Source organism: Rattus norvegicus, chromosome 9, assembly GCF_036323735.1.
Source record: "Rattus norvegicus strain BN/NHsdMcwi chromosome 9, GRCr8, whole genome shotgun sequence".
In the NCBI taxonomy this organism is placed as follows: domain Eukaryota; kingdom Metazoa; phylum Chordata; class Mammalia; order Rodentia; family Muridae; genus Rattus; species Rattus norvegicus.
This window is the reverse complement of record NC_086027.1, coordinates 113,542,561-113,555,667: the sequence shown is the minus strand read 5'-3', so window position 1 is coordinate 113,555,667 and position 13,107 is coordinate 113,542,561. Positions and strand designations below refer to the sequence as shown.

The following is a 13,107-nucleotide window of genomic DNA, read 5'->3' as shown; positions in this document are numbered from 1 at the left end:
CAAAAGGAAGTAGCCCCTGCTGGCTTCATCATGCTTTTATATTGAGGGTTATATGGAGGTGCTGTTGGTATAACTGCTTTCTTGTCTAATCTCTCCCTCTCACACTGAGCAGCCTCTTCCTCGAGATTAGCCTCATCATCCTCACTAAACTCTGAATCATCTGACATTCCTAAGGTCAAGGTTTTTAAAGAAGAATATATCTTATTTGTTTCCTGGTCCTGATTATCCTCTTTTTTTTTATCTCTGCCTTCTCTCGGTTCCTTTTATCTCCTTTTCTTTTCTTTTTTTTCTTTCGAGACCTTTTCTCCCTCTGACATATTTTCTTGTTGTTCTGCAAGGACCCTCTGACCTGTCCTAATGGCTCTAACGGCTTCCTCACATCGTTTATCCTCTAAGCAGGCAGGGACCATTCGCCAAAGAGGTATTGGTCCGGGCTTAAGCTTGCGGTCTGGGCATATGATCAATAAAGGTGTAGTTGTGTCTCCCTGTCCTCTCTCCTCAGAGTTCTGCTGGGATCCTCACATTCTCTGTGCTCACTAACCCCATTCTTGAAGCTCTTCCATATCTGATCCCCAGTCATGGTCTGACCACAGTGATCAGACCTTTGAGGTGTCCATGTGGATACCCCTGACTGGATGTTTCCATTCTTAGCCATTGTAGGTAGGAGAACAAAGGCCTGGAGACGCCATGCTGTTCACCAGTTCAGGCAGTCACCTTCCCCAGGACAGCTACGATGCCACTGGACAGGCAGTATGGCACAGGTTAACTCTTTCCAAAAAAGCCTGACTGTCCTAGCGCAGAGAGCTCAAAAGTCTCCCCTCTCAGCCTCCTTCAGTTCTTGTATGTCTCCTTGGATAGCACTTCAGTAAGCTTCTGATTCTGCTGACAGGAGAGCACCATGGAAAAGCTCAGACTTTCAGGTTAGAGGGACAAGTATAGTAAGGAGGGTTTCTTATACATTGGTGGGGCGCTAGGATGTCTGGGAGGTACAAAGACTGGTGGGAGACAGCTGGGACTATATCTACTGCAAGAAACCATTCTTCTCTCAACTTACACAAGTTCCTTCATTTTGTTCTCCATATTAAGCCTCTTGTCACAAACATTTTGGCCTTGCTGATGTCCCCAGCTTAGCACTGGATTGCAGCCAATAGCTTGGGCTCTATAAGGATGGACCACATCCTTAGGAAGTACTTGGAAAACATCCATGCACAGGAGGAAAGTTCAAGGACCAAAGTATCGTCAGACATTGCAAGATACAGAGAGCCTGAGAGCCTCAGGTCAGAGGTTACCTTGAATCCTAGAAGAGGAAGAAGGCCCCACTCCACAGAAGAAGCTTGGTGGCGATGCTGTTGCAACCAGGACTAGGAATGTGAAACTTGTGTTTCTGTGATACCATGTTTAGGAGTCTTGTGCCCAGGTATCCACAGTCCTCCTCAGGTACCTCATCTATGAGAGAGTCCTGATTGGGAGTGTCATGTCCTGATCTTATCCCACTTGACACATGGGCTAAGAAAGATTTTTTTAAAGAAAGATTTCAAGGGGCTGGAAATAGGTGGACCCACAGGCGACATTAAAACTCCCATTCTGTACTTTGTGGTTATTGATGCTTTTCACCCTTGTTTGACTGAGAACAAGGCTCTGAGCCTGATATTTCCAAGATTCACCTCTATGCAATTCACAGTCCCACAGCTCAAATCTGTATAGATACCACTCTGGAATGAGTCCAGGGACAAGGTGCCTGACATGGGTTTTATCCATGTTTTATTTACAGGCCTATGCCTCAGCAACACTAAACCTACAGAGAATCATTCAGAGATTCCAACTTTAGACATTGGGAGGGGACGTTAAAGAAAACGACCTGTGCAAGGCTCACAGAGCCATGTCATGCATCTGTGACCCTTAGTGCTGTGATTGCCATGCTCTCTGGCAATCTCAAAGTGAGCTCACCATTTACAGAATAGCAGTGCAAGGCAGCAGAGCAATGCAGTGGCCCTAAGGTGGTGTACTGAGTGGTTCCAGTGGATACTGAAATCACTACATCCTCTGCTTTTAGGAGGAAAGCAAAAGGAAAGTGGGAGGGATTGTGTGAGGGTGAGATTCATGACTCAAATGTAGTCCAGGTATCAGCTCCCCCATCTGGAAGAGCACATCTGCCTCTGGATGGAGGCTTCAGGTCAGCAATGCCACCTGGGACACAGGAATTCATGATCACCCTATGAAGTCACTGTACCTGACATCTTGCTCTAGGATAGAACAAAAACAGGATAGTTATATCCCATCACCCAGGTTCCTGTCCATAAACCCCCATCCCACCCCCTTCCCCTGTGTCTTTGAGGGTGTTCCCCCGCCACCCACCCCTTCCTGCTTTCCCAGCCTGACATATCCTACACTGGGAGTCCAGCCTCCCCAGGACTAAGGGCTTCTCCTATCAAATGGGTATGAAGTCCCATTTGGTCCTTGTCCCTGGACTCATTCCAGAGTGGTATCTATACAGATTTGAGCTGTGGGACTGTGAATTGCATAGAGGTGAATCTTGGAAATATCAGGCTCAGAGCCTTGTTCTCAGTCAAACAAGGGTGAAAAGCATCAATAACCACAAAGTACAGAACGGGAGTTTTGTATGCCTGACAAGCTTATCCTCTGCTACATATGCAGCTGGAGCCATGGGTAACCCCATACTCTTTGGATGGTGGTTTACTCCCTGGGAACTCTGGTTGGTTGGTATTGTTGTCCTTATGGGGTTGCAAACCTCTTCAGCTCCTTCAATCCTTCCCTAACTCTTCCATTGGGGACCCTGTTCTCAGTTCAATGGTTGGCTGCAATCATCCTCACCTCTGTATTTGTCAGGTTCTGGCAGAACCTCTCAGGAGACAGTTATATCAGGCTCCTGTCAGCACGCACTTCTTGGCATCTGCAATAGTGTCTGGGTTTGGTGACTATGTATATGGGTGGATCCCCAGGTGAGGCAGTCTCGGGATGGCCTTTACTTCAGTCTCTGCTCCAAACTTTGTCTTCATAGTTCCTCCTGTGAATATTTTTGTTCACCCTTCTAAGGACTGAAGCATCTGCACTTTGGTCATCATTCTTCTTGAGCTTCATGTGGTCTGTGGATTGTATCTTGGGTAATCTGAGCTTTGTGGCTAATATCCACTTATCAGTGAGTGCATATCATGTGTGTTTCTCTGTGTTTGGGTTACCTCACTCAGGATGGTATTTTCTATTTCCATCCACTTGCCTATGAATTTCATGAAGTCATTGTTTTGATAACTGAGTAGCACTCCATTGTGTAGATGCACCAACTTTTCTGTATCCATTCCTCTGCTGAAGGGCATTTTGGTTCTTTCCAGCTTCTGGCTATTATAAATAAGGGTGCTATGAGCACAGTGGAGCATGTGTCCTTGTTATATGTGGGAGCATCTTTTGGGTATATGCCCAAAAGTGGTATAGTCAGGTCCTCAGGTTGTAATAGGTCCAATTTTCTGAGGAACCTCCAGACTGACTTCCAGAGGGGTTGTATCAGCTTTCAATCCCACCAACAATGGAGGAGTGTTCCTCTTTCTCTATATCCTGGCGAGTATCTGTTGTCACCTCAGTTTTTTATCTTAGCCATAGTGTGAATTGGAATGTCAGGGTTGTTTTGATACATTTCCCTGACGACTAAGGATGTTGAACATTTCTTTATATGCTTTTCAGCCATTCAATATTTCTCAGTTGTGAATTCTTTGTTTAGAACTCTACCCCATTTTTAATAGGATTATTTGTTTCTCTGGAGTCTAACTTCTTAAGTTCTTTGTATATGTTGGATATTAGCCCTCCATCAGATGTAGGATTGGTAAAGATCTTTTCCAAATCTCTTAGTTTCTGTTTTGTCCTAATGACAGTGTCTTTTGCCTTACAGGAGCTTTGCAATTTTATGAAGTCCCATTTGTCTATTCTTGATCTTAGAGTGTAAGCCATTGGTGTTCTGTTCAGGAAATTTCCCCCAGTGTCCATGTTTCGAGGCTCTTCCTGACTTTTTCTTCCATTACTTTGTGTATCTGGTTTTATATGTGGGGTCCTTGATCCACTTGGACTTGAGATTTATTCAGGTCGAAAAGAATGGATCAATTTGCATTCCTCTACATGCTGACCTCCAGTTGAACCAGCACCGTTTGTTGAAAATGCTATCTTTTTTCCACTGGATGGTATTAGCTCCTTTGGCAAAGATAAAGTGACCACAGGTGTGTGGGTTCATTTCTGGGTCTTCAATTCTATTCCATTGATTTACCTGCCTGTCTCTGTACCAATACCATACAGTTTTATCACTATTGCTCTGTATACAGCTGGAGGTCAGAGATGGTGATTCCCCCAGAAGCTCTTGCTATTTTGGTTTTTTTATGATTCCAATTGAATTTGCAAACTCAAGAATTGAGTTGGAATTTTGATGGGAATTGCATTGAATCTGTAGATTGCTTTTGGCAAGATGGCTATTTTTCCTATATTAATCCTGCCAATCCATGATCCTGGGAGATCTTTCCATCTTCTGAGATATTCGTTGATTTCTTTCTTCAGAGACTTGTCATAAAGATCTTTCACTTGCTTGGTTAGAGTCACACTGAGGCATTTTACATTATTTGTGACTATTGTGAAGTGTGTCATGTCCCTAATTTCATTCTCAGCCTGTTTATCCCTTGAGTAGAGGAAGGCTACTGATTTGTTTGAGTTAACTTTATATCCAGCCACTTTGCTGAAGTTGTTTATGAGGTTTAGGAGTTCTCCGTTGGAATTTTTGGGGTCACTGAAGTATATTATCATATCATCTGCAAATAGTGATATTTTAACTTCGTCCTTTCCAATTTGTATCCCTCTGACCTCCATGTTGTCTGAATGCTCTGGCGAGCACTTCAAGTTCTACACTGAATAGGTGTGGAGAGAGTGGCAGCCTTGTCTAGTCCCTGACTTTAGTGTCATTGCTTCAAGTACCCCTCCATTTAGTTCCATGTTGGCAACTGGTTTGCTGTATATTGTTTTACTATGTTTAGGTAGGGACCTCGGATTCCTGGTGTTTCCAAGACTTTTAACATGAAGCGGTGTTGAATTTTGTCAAATGCTTTCTCAGCACCTAGTGAGATAATCACGTGGGTTTTTTTCTGTGAGTTTGTTCATATAGTAGATTATGTTTATAGATTTCCATGTATTGTACAATCTCTGCATCCCTGGGATGAAGCCTACTTGATCATGGTGGATGATTGCTTTGATATGTTCTTGGAGTCACAAGAATTTCATTGAGTAATTTTTCATCAACATTCATAAGGGAAGTTGGTCTGAAGCTCTCTTTCGTTTTTGGGTCTCTGTGTGGTTTAGCTATAGGTGAACTGTGACGTCATAGAAGGAATTGGGTAGTGTTCTTTCAGTCTCTATTTTGTGGAACAGTTTGGAGAGTACTGGTATTAGGTCTTCCACGAAGGTCTGACATAATTCTGCACTAAACCCATCCAGTCCTGGGCTTTTTTGGTTGGGAGACTCTAATGAGTGCTTCTATTTCTTTAGGAGTTGTGGGACTGTTTAGATGGTTTGTCCAATCCTGATCTAACTTTGGTACCTGGTATCTGCCTAGAAAACTGTCCACATCATCCAGATTTTCCAGTCTTGTTGAGTACAGGCTTTTGTAGTAGGATCTAATGAGTTTTTGAATTTCCTGTTTTTGTTGTTATGTCTCCCTTTTCAGTTCTGATTTTGTTGATTTGAATACTCTCTCAGGGAAATATTTTAACATCACATTTCCTGCTCTTAGAAGTCAAATAACCTGTCAGACCAGTATTCTTCTCAAGGTTAATACTCTAGGGTCATCTAAGCCAGGCCTGTCCCTCAGCTCTTCTTGCTGGCTATTTCTTCTTATTGCTGGTCAGTCATTACCTCTGTGGTGTTGAAGAGCAGCAGAGGGTTGAGAAAGGACAGCAAAGTCACCCTAAAACTCTACCCTAGTGTTCACACACTGAGAGGCACTTAAGATTCACCTAAGAACTACTCAAGTGTGCACACTTGGACTCCACCACAAAGAAAAGTAAATCAAAGCAGACATGGCCTCAGGAGTTTGGAGACTGACTCATCCCTGCTTGCTCAGTGAGTATTTCATACACTATACTTTATCCAAAGAACCAGAGCCAGAGCCACTAAGGGAGTGGCAGGATGTGGAGTGCAATTACAGCCAATGGCATCCTCAGTGTCAAGCCAAGCAGCTGCAGGGAAGCCTCAAACCCAGACTGCTGGGCGGGGCCAAGATCCAGCAAGGAAGGCTTCCTCAGGGAAAACCATTCCCAAGTGTATTACAGCTCACTAAGACGGATGCTCTCAGATGATTCTTGGTGAAATAACTCTGCACTTTCTTTGTTACTCGAAGGAGGTAGACATTCTGTAATCATTACCAGATGTGCCAGACTCAAAAGAAAGACCACATCTCACAAAGAACTAAGAACCAAGAAGTATGATTGTTCCTCAAAGTTTCAAGCCTCCCCTTTTCCCAAGCCCATGGCCAAAATAAGAATTATAAACTTGTCATTTCTACTTCAGAGCTCAGAGCTCCAGGCCAACTACAAGGTGTTTCCTGAGAAGTTCTAATGATAAATGGCACGGCAAAGGTGGCAGGCAGTGGTTAGAAAGAAACAGGTTAATCCCTAACTCAGCACTTCTGCTAGCTTCTGCTTCTGCATGCTGCAAACAATGATTCTCATAAGAGTCCCAGTGCATTAACATGGTTTTACTAGTGTATACATGTACGCATTCTACATCTTCTTTCAGAAGTCTCCTTTTACTTATCATTCATAGCCAAAGGAGACCAGGAACCACTCTCAAGTATTATGTAAAACCATTTAATAAGTTCAATAGCTTCTTCCCTCATGAATTAAAGTATCCTGTGTTTGTGTTCCCTTCTTCCATTTTTCCCTGGTCTCATGATTGTGTCTCTCATATTAATGATTTTCATAGTTTCAGTAAATTCTTCTTTCTGGTAATGGACCCTGTATGATTCTCTGTTCCATTTTCTTAATTTATTTCTAGACATAATTTCTTCAAACTTTTTTGCAAGTCTGACATTAACGGGAAACTACTGTTGTGCAGTTATTGCGTTGTTCCAAAAATGAGAGTGCACCCAGGGTTGTTGGGTTAATTTTCCAGAACCTCTTTCACAGCACGAACCTGGGCCATTCAGAATGTGCTGTGCTGTCCCCCCATGCCTCAGTTTTTGATTGTTTCAGAATCATTTTATCAATGAACATCTAGTTACACAGAATTCATGAGAGCAGAGGGAGAAATAGGACAGTCAGATGTAGTAGAATAATTGCGCACACCAAGGCTGACTTGAAAGCAGTCACACACAAATGAAATGTATATAGCCATTGTCCAGGGCTAACGTTGGACAAATGGGAACAATCTTCTACAAGGAGCAGCCAGCAGTCTTCTGAGATGCCACCATCCAGGCCTGCTGAGGGCCGCTCCTTATTCCTGATGGCTGACCCCTGGAGGGATGAGTCTCCTGCTTCTGAGGGTCCCATGTCATCCATGTCATGCTACGCTGTCCCCAGAAGTCTGCTGTTGGCACCACATCTGGACTACACATATATTTGTACATGTCTTTTCAAGGGATGCCGCCTAGTGCACAGACAACTCTTTTGTGTGGGAGACACAGGTTTATTGATAAGAGCCTTTGATCTGCAGCTTAAAACCATCCTCTAGACCCATGCTGCCTCAGATCCTGAGGCCTGGGAGGATGAAGGTGGGGAGGACAAGGTGAGGATGCTCAGTAAGGACGACTCTGTATTAACAGTGGGTCAGGCAAGCTTTCTCCAGAGTGCTGTTTGCCCAATGTGATATGCTTGGCCCAGGGAGTGGCACTATTGGAAGGTGTGGCCTTGTTGGAGGATGTGTGTCACTGTGCGGTGGGTTTGGAGACCACCTAACTCCTCCTAGGATGCTGAGGCTGTTCCTTCAGGTGAAGATGTAGAACTCAGCTCCTCCTGCACCATGCCTGTCTGGATGCTGCCATGCTTCCGCCTTGATGATAATGGACTGAACCTCTGAACTTGTAAGCCAGCCCCAATTAAATGTTGTCCTTTATAAAATTTGCATTGATCATGGTGTCTATTCACAGCAATAAAACCCTAAGACACCCCAATAGTGAATTTAAGGCACTTTAGTATTCTTCATAATGGCTGGGAAATCATTGAGCAGGAAGAGCGAGAGAAGGAGGGAGGTAAGGACGGAGGGAGGAAGGGAGGGAGGGAGGGAGGGAGGGAGGGAGGGAGGGAGGGAGGGAGACCTTGCTTGGATGGCTTTGGAGACCTGAGCCTGGCACAATTCTCAGGACTTGATTGGGTTCCTAAGAGTGGATCTCCAATGCACAAAGTGCTTAGCCAATGAGTAGGAGGGGTGGTAGGGGCCTCCCTGGCCTCGGGACAGAGGTAGCCTCCTGACCCTAGCCCCCTCCACAGGTATAAGCAGTATGTTTTCCTGGACACTCTGGCTGGCGCAGTAACGAAAACACACACCATCTTGGGCACAGAGGAGGAGAAGTTGTTCGATGCTCCTCTGTCCATCAGCAAGAGAGAGCAGCTGGAGCAGCCGGTAGGTGTGGGGCGCCTGGGCAGGCAGGCCCTTGTACTGTTCCGTGAGGGCTCCACTAAGCCTCTGTCTACCCAGCTGCGTGGGTCCACTTGTGCGGCCTGCCACATGGTCTCAGCGTGGGCCCTGAGCTATGGCAGAACCATCACATTTCCTGTCTCACGTGTCCCCATAGGCTCCAGAAAACTACTTCTATGTGCCAGGCCTGGGCCAGGTTCCTGAGATCGATGTGCCATCCTACCTACCCGACTTGCCTGGCATCTCGGACGACCTGATGTACAGTGCGGATTTGGGTTCCGGTATTGCCCTGTCTGCCCCTGGTGCTATTCCAGAGCTGCCTGCCTTCCATACGGAGGTGGCAGAACCTTTCCAGCCAGGTGAGCCAGAGGATGGAACTGACCCAGAAGGTCCTTGCTGAGTCCTTCCTCAAACCCTTCTATGCTCTCACTTCCCTCACAGAACGGGAGGATGGAGCGCTGTTGGCACCACCACCGCCTCCTCCTCCTCCTCCACCGCCACCTCCCCCAGCTCCCACAGCGCTGGTCAGTACCCCCCAACCAGCGATGTCCCCTGACGTGGCAACTGTGACTGTCAAGGTTGCCAGGGGAGAAGACACTGGCATCGGCGTGGCCCACTCAGGTAGGGTAGTGCAGTGGGGGTACATGTGGTCAGCTCTCTTTTTTTTTTTTTTCGGAGCTGGGGACTGAACACAGGACCTTGCGCTTGCTAGGCAAGCGCTCTACCACTGAGCTAAATCCCCAACCCTGTGGTCAGCTCTCCTTAACAGAACCTCTGGCTTTCTCTTGCCCTGGTCCCTGAAAAGCTCTCAGTAGGTCACATATTCCTAGATCTGGGATCTACAGAGAGTTCTCGGGGTGCGTGTCTTGTCTCACGGGGTTGGTACAGTGGTCTCTGTGCTATACCGAGTTGTGAGAGTCTGACTTTCAGGGCAGAGGAAGCCTTGGAGAAGCTCTCTGCCATTTCTAGTGTAGTCAGCGGGCAGGGGGACTATAAAAACTTGAAACAACCAAATTCCAGCTTTCACATCACCTCTCTCAGCCTCTCCCCAGCCACTTCAAGGAGCAGAAAACCCTTTGTTGTCTTATGGTGCTAAGTTAGAACACTCAGAGCATCAGACTCTCAGGTCTGTCACCCCACAGTGTTAATAAAAGAGGGTTGGAGAGAGAGGAGAGACGCCTGGGCCCACGTCCCCTCAGCTCATTGAGAAATCCAGGTCAGTTTCGGTTTGTCAGGCTCCTGAGGCAGCGCCCAGCCTGAGGCTGGACAGCCTTCCCTGTCCTGTGATGCTGAGCTGCCCTTCGCCCTTCTCCTTACAGCCTCTGTTCAGGAGGCCCCTAAGGAGGTGGTTGACCCCTCCAGCGGCCAGGCCACTCTGCTTGAGTCCATCCACCATGCGAGTGCATCTGCAGGGCTAAGCTGTGCAGTGTTAAGGAACTCAAGCTTGAGAAGAAGAAACAGAAGGAGCAGGAGCAAGGTGAGGGACAGAGGATGTCACAGTAGCCAGGCTCCCTGTCTACTCACCATAAGTCCCTCGTGGCTGTCCTGATAGGTACCCTTGTCCCTCTAGGTGGTGCTACAGGACCTGCGGGGAAGCTTTCCTGTCTTGAGTTCTCCCAGGTAAAACCATGAAGAAGTAGAACCTTTGATAAGCATCATCCAAAGAAGTGTTCGAGAACGTGAGGTCCTCTGAGACGGGGACCTGGAGGCTCTCCCCATCCCAAGGACAAGGCTTTATGTCTGCCAATAGTCCTTGCTGGTAGCTTCCTAGTTAACCTGTGTGCACTGTCTTAGCACCCCAGCACTGAGAGTCCTGGGTTTGCATCCTGGATCTTCTGATTGCTTTGTGGGCCAATGCCAACTGCCTGGCCTCTGAGCTTGTGTCCTCCTCCATGCAGTGAGGCTGAGGACTGAACCATCGAGCCGAGACTGGGCCCATGGATATACCAAAGCTCCAAGAGCTTACAACCAGCACATGGCTGGTAGGCAGGTGTGTCTGTGCTGCCAGAGGCCAGCGAGCACCTAGTGTGTGATGTCCCTGATCTTACACTGCCCTCTCCTGCCACTTTCCCACTACAGTGAGAGCTACCAGCCAAGGCGGGGACTTGATGTTAGATCTCTTCAACAAACTCGTCATGAGGCGCAAAGGTAGGCACCTTCCCCATTGTCTACCCCCTGGGGCTGGTGAAGTAGTGCCCCACTGTCTCTCTCTCATCGCCTCTCCCTCCCAGGTATCTCTGGAAAAGGACCTGGCACTGGCACCAGTGAGGGGCCTGGTGGAGTCTTCAGTCGAATGTCAGACTCCATTCCACTTCTGCCGCCCCCACAGCAGCCAGTAGGAGACGAGGACGAGGATGACTGGGAGTCCTAAGAGTGCTTTGGCCCTTCTCCTCCACCAGCAGGAACAGCCTGCAGGGGCTCCTGGGCCAGTCGGTGCCTGTCAGGCTCTGTTACCAAGGAGCTGCAGGGGTTTGTGCAGGTGTCCCAAGCCTGTGCCTAAATTCTCTTCATGGAGTCAGGCTCTGTGAGCTGTCTGCTGCCTTCCCTGTTTCATGCGACTGCTTCACTGGATCCTTCCCCGAAGTGCTTCTTCCTTTGAAGGATCCTGAGAGAAAACAGCAACATGCTGGACTAAAGAAAGTAACTGTAGGCCTGAACCCCAGCCAACAGTGGCCTTTTAATAAATGAAGAGCAGCCATGTGGGCTGTGGCTTCGGAGAAGGTGAACTGTCCTCCTTCCCAAGTGTGCTCAGGCATGGTACAGGATGTCTGGGCGAACTGAGCTCAATCTCCCTGGGATCAAGGCACATGGGGATGAGGTCAGCTATTGCAGGGGGAGGGAGGGAGGGATATCTGTCCACTGGGAAATGCCTGGGTGTTTGCTGAGGTGCTGTGGACAGGAGCTACTGCAGGCCACAGGGAGGGCTTAGAGGCCAGCGGGGAGGGAGTCCTGTGAAGGGTGAGGACACAGGAAGGTAGGGCTGCGATTAGGAAGTGACACTGGTATGAGGTCCCTGTGGCACTGCCCTGGAAATGTGGATTTCTGTGGTGTAGATGAAAGGGTCAAAGCTCAAGGACAACTCGGGTCAGCTAGAAAGGGCCGAGGCAGGGTAGCCTTGGGCAGAGGCAGGGTAGCCTTGGGCAGAGGCAGGGTAGCCTTGGCTGCAGACAGCAGAGGCTCCCAACTACACAGATGCCTCCTGTCATGCTCTAGGGGCTGCCCTCTACTAAGGTGGTGTCTGGCATTGAAGTCCAGCAGGACATCTTGTGGGACAGGCAGATCTCAGACTGGACTGCTGGCGGAGGCAGGCAGGACTTGCCGTTTCCTCAGGATGATTCAGATTTCCTGCTGGTATCTCTTTGGTATATGGGCCATCCGGGCACCACTCTGGGGTGCCACAGGCTGTCAGAAGACCTGCTTTGTGCCTGAAACTGCATATGCAGGGATGTTTACCAAGGCTTTGCTGGGAGGGAAAGGCAGACTGAACCTTGTACACCCAGAGAAGGCAAGGGCAAGGATGCTTTCCCTCCACTGGTGTGGAAACCAGATTGGCAGGTGTGTGAGGATAGGAGGCTAGACACATGCCTGCAGCCTCTCTGATACCTGATCACCCTACCAGGCTCCAAGTTACAATTACCTCAGCACAGAGGTAGCCATCAGGTAAGTTCCCTCCTCCGCCCTCACAAGGCAAACATGGCAGGTAACATCCCAAGTGCTTGACCTCACTATCAACTCCCAGCTGCAGGCTGAGCTCTGGCTGATAACCTGGGTGCCCAGACTCCTCACCAGTACTGTCCTTATGGCAGGGGTGGGGCTAGGGGAGCGACTGGACTTCACAGAGGATGGCTGGTGTCCTGCATTAGCCGCAAGGCCAGGGTTCACGAGCCTGGGCCAGGAATGAAGTCATAGAGAAGATCGAGTAGATGGAGATTTTGCCCAAATTCTGTTGTGAGGCAGGGGACAATGTACGGTCAGTGCAGGACCTTGCCTTCCAGCCTGGGGGAGACACAGCTTGTTACCAGAGTTGTTAACAGGCTGGGCTCAGCCCTGAAACAGGTCAGTTAATCAAACCCTAATGAACAGTAGAAAAGGGAGATGTACCCAATGTGACTCCACTAGGAAGAGAACAGGGAGACTGAGTTAGGCCCTCCACGGTTGCTAAGTCCGTCGTTGGGAGTCCTAAGATGAGGTTCAGGTTTAAGTGAACAGTGAGAGGTCAGAATGTGGTCCTGCCCATCATGACACGTCAGAGCTGTATGGAGACAGGCTCCCCTCTGCCCACCATGGGAGCCTCAGTCTTCCTCCTGGTATGAGATCCCAAGGGGAAGATCCAGTCCCTGCAGGTACATGAGCTCGACACCCTGATGGTCAAAGGGAAGAGGTACAAGTGTCACTAGACTGTCCCATTCTTGTGAGGTTGGTCCCACTGGGTTCCTCTCTAGCCCTCCCCTGTTCTCTGAAATGCTAGAGGTATTTGAAAGGGTCTGACATAGC

General features: G+C 48.2%; 1 pseudogene; it reads left to right on the top strand.

Annotated features, from left to right (window-relative positions):
• The first annotated feature begins 7,770 nt into the window (after positions 1-7,770).
• On the top strand, positions 7,771-11,339 carry Washc1-ps2 (WASH complex subunit 1, pseudogene 2; annotated as a pseudogene).
• The last annotated feature ends 1,768 nt before the right edge of the window (positions 11,340-13,107 follow it).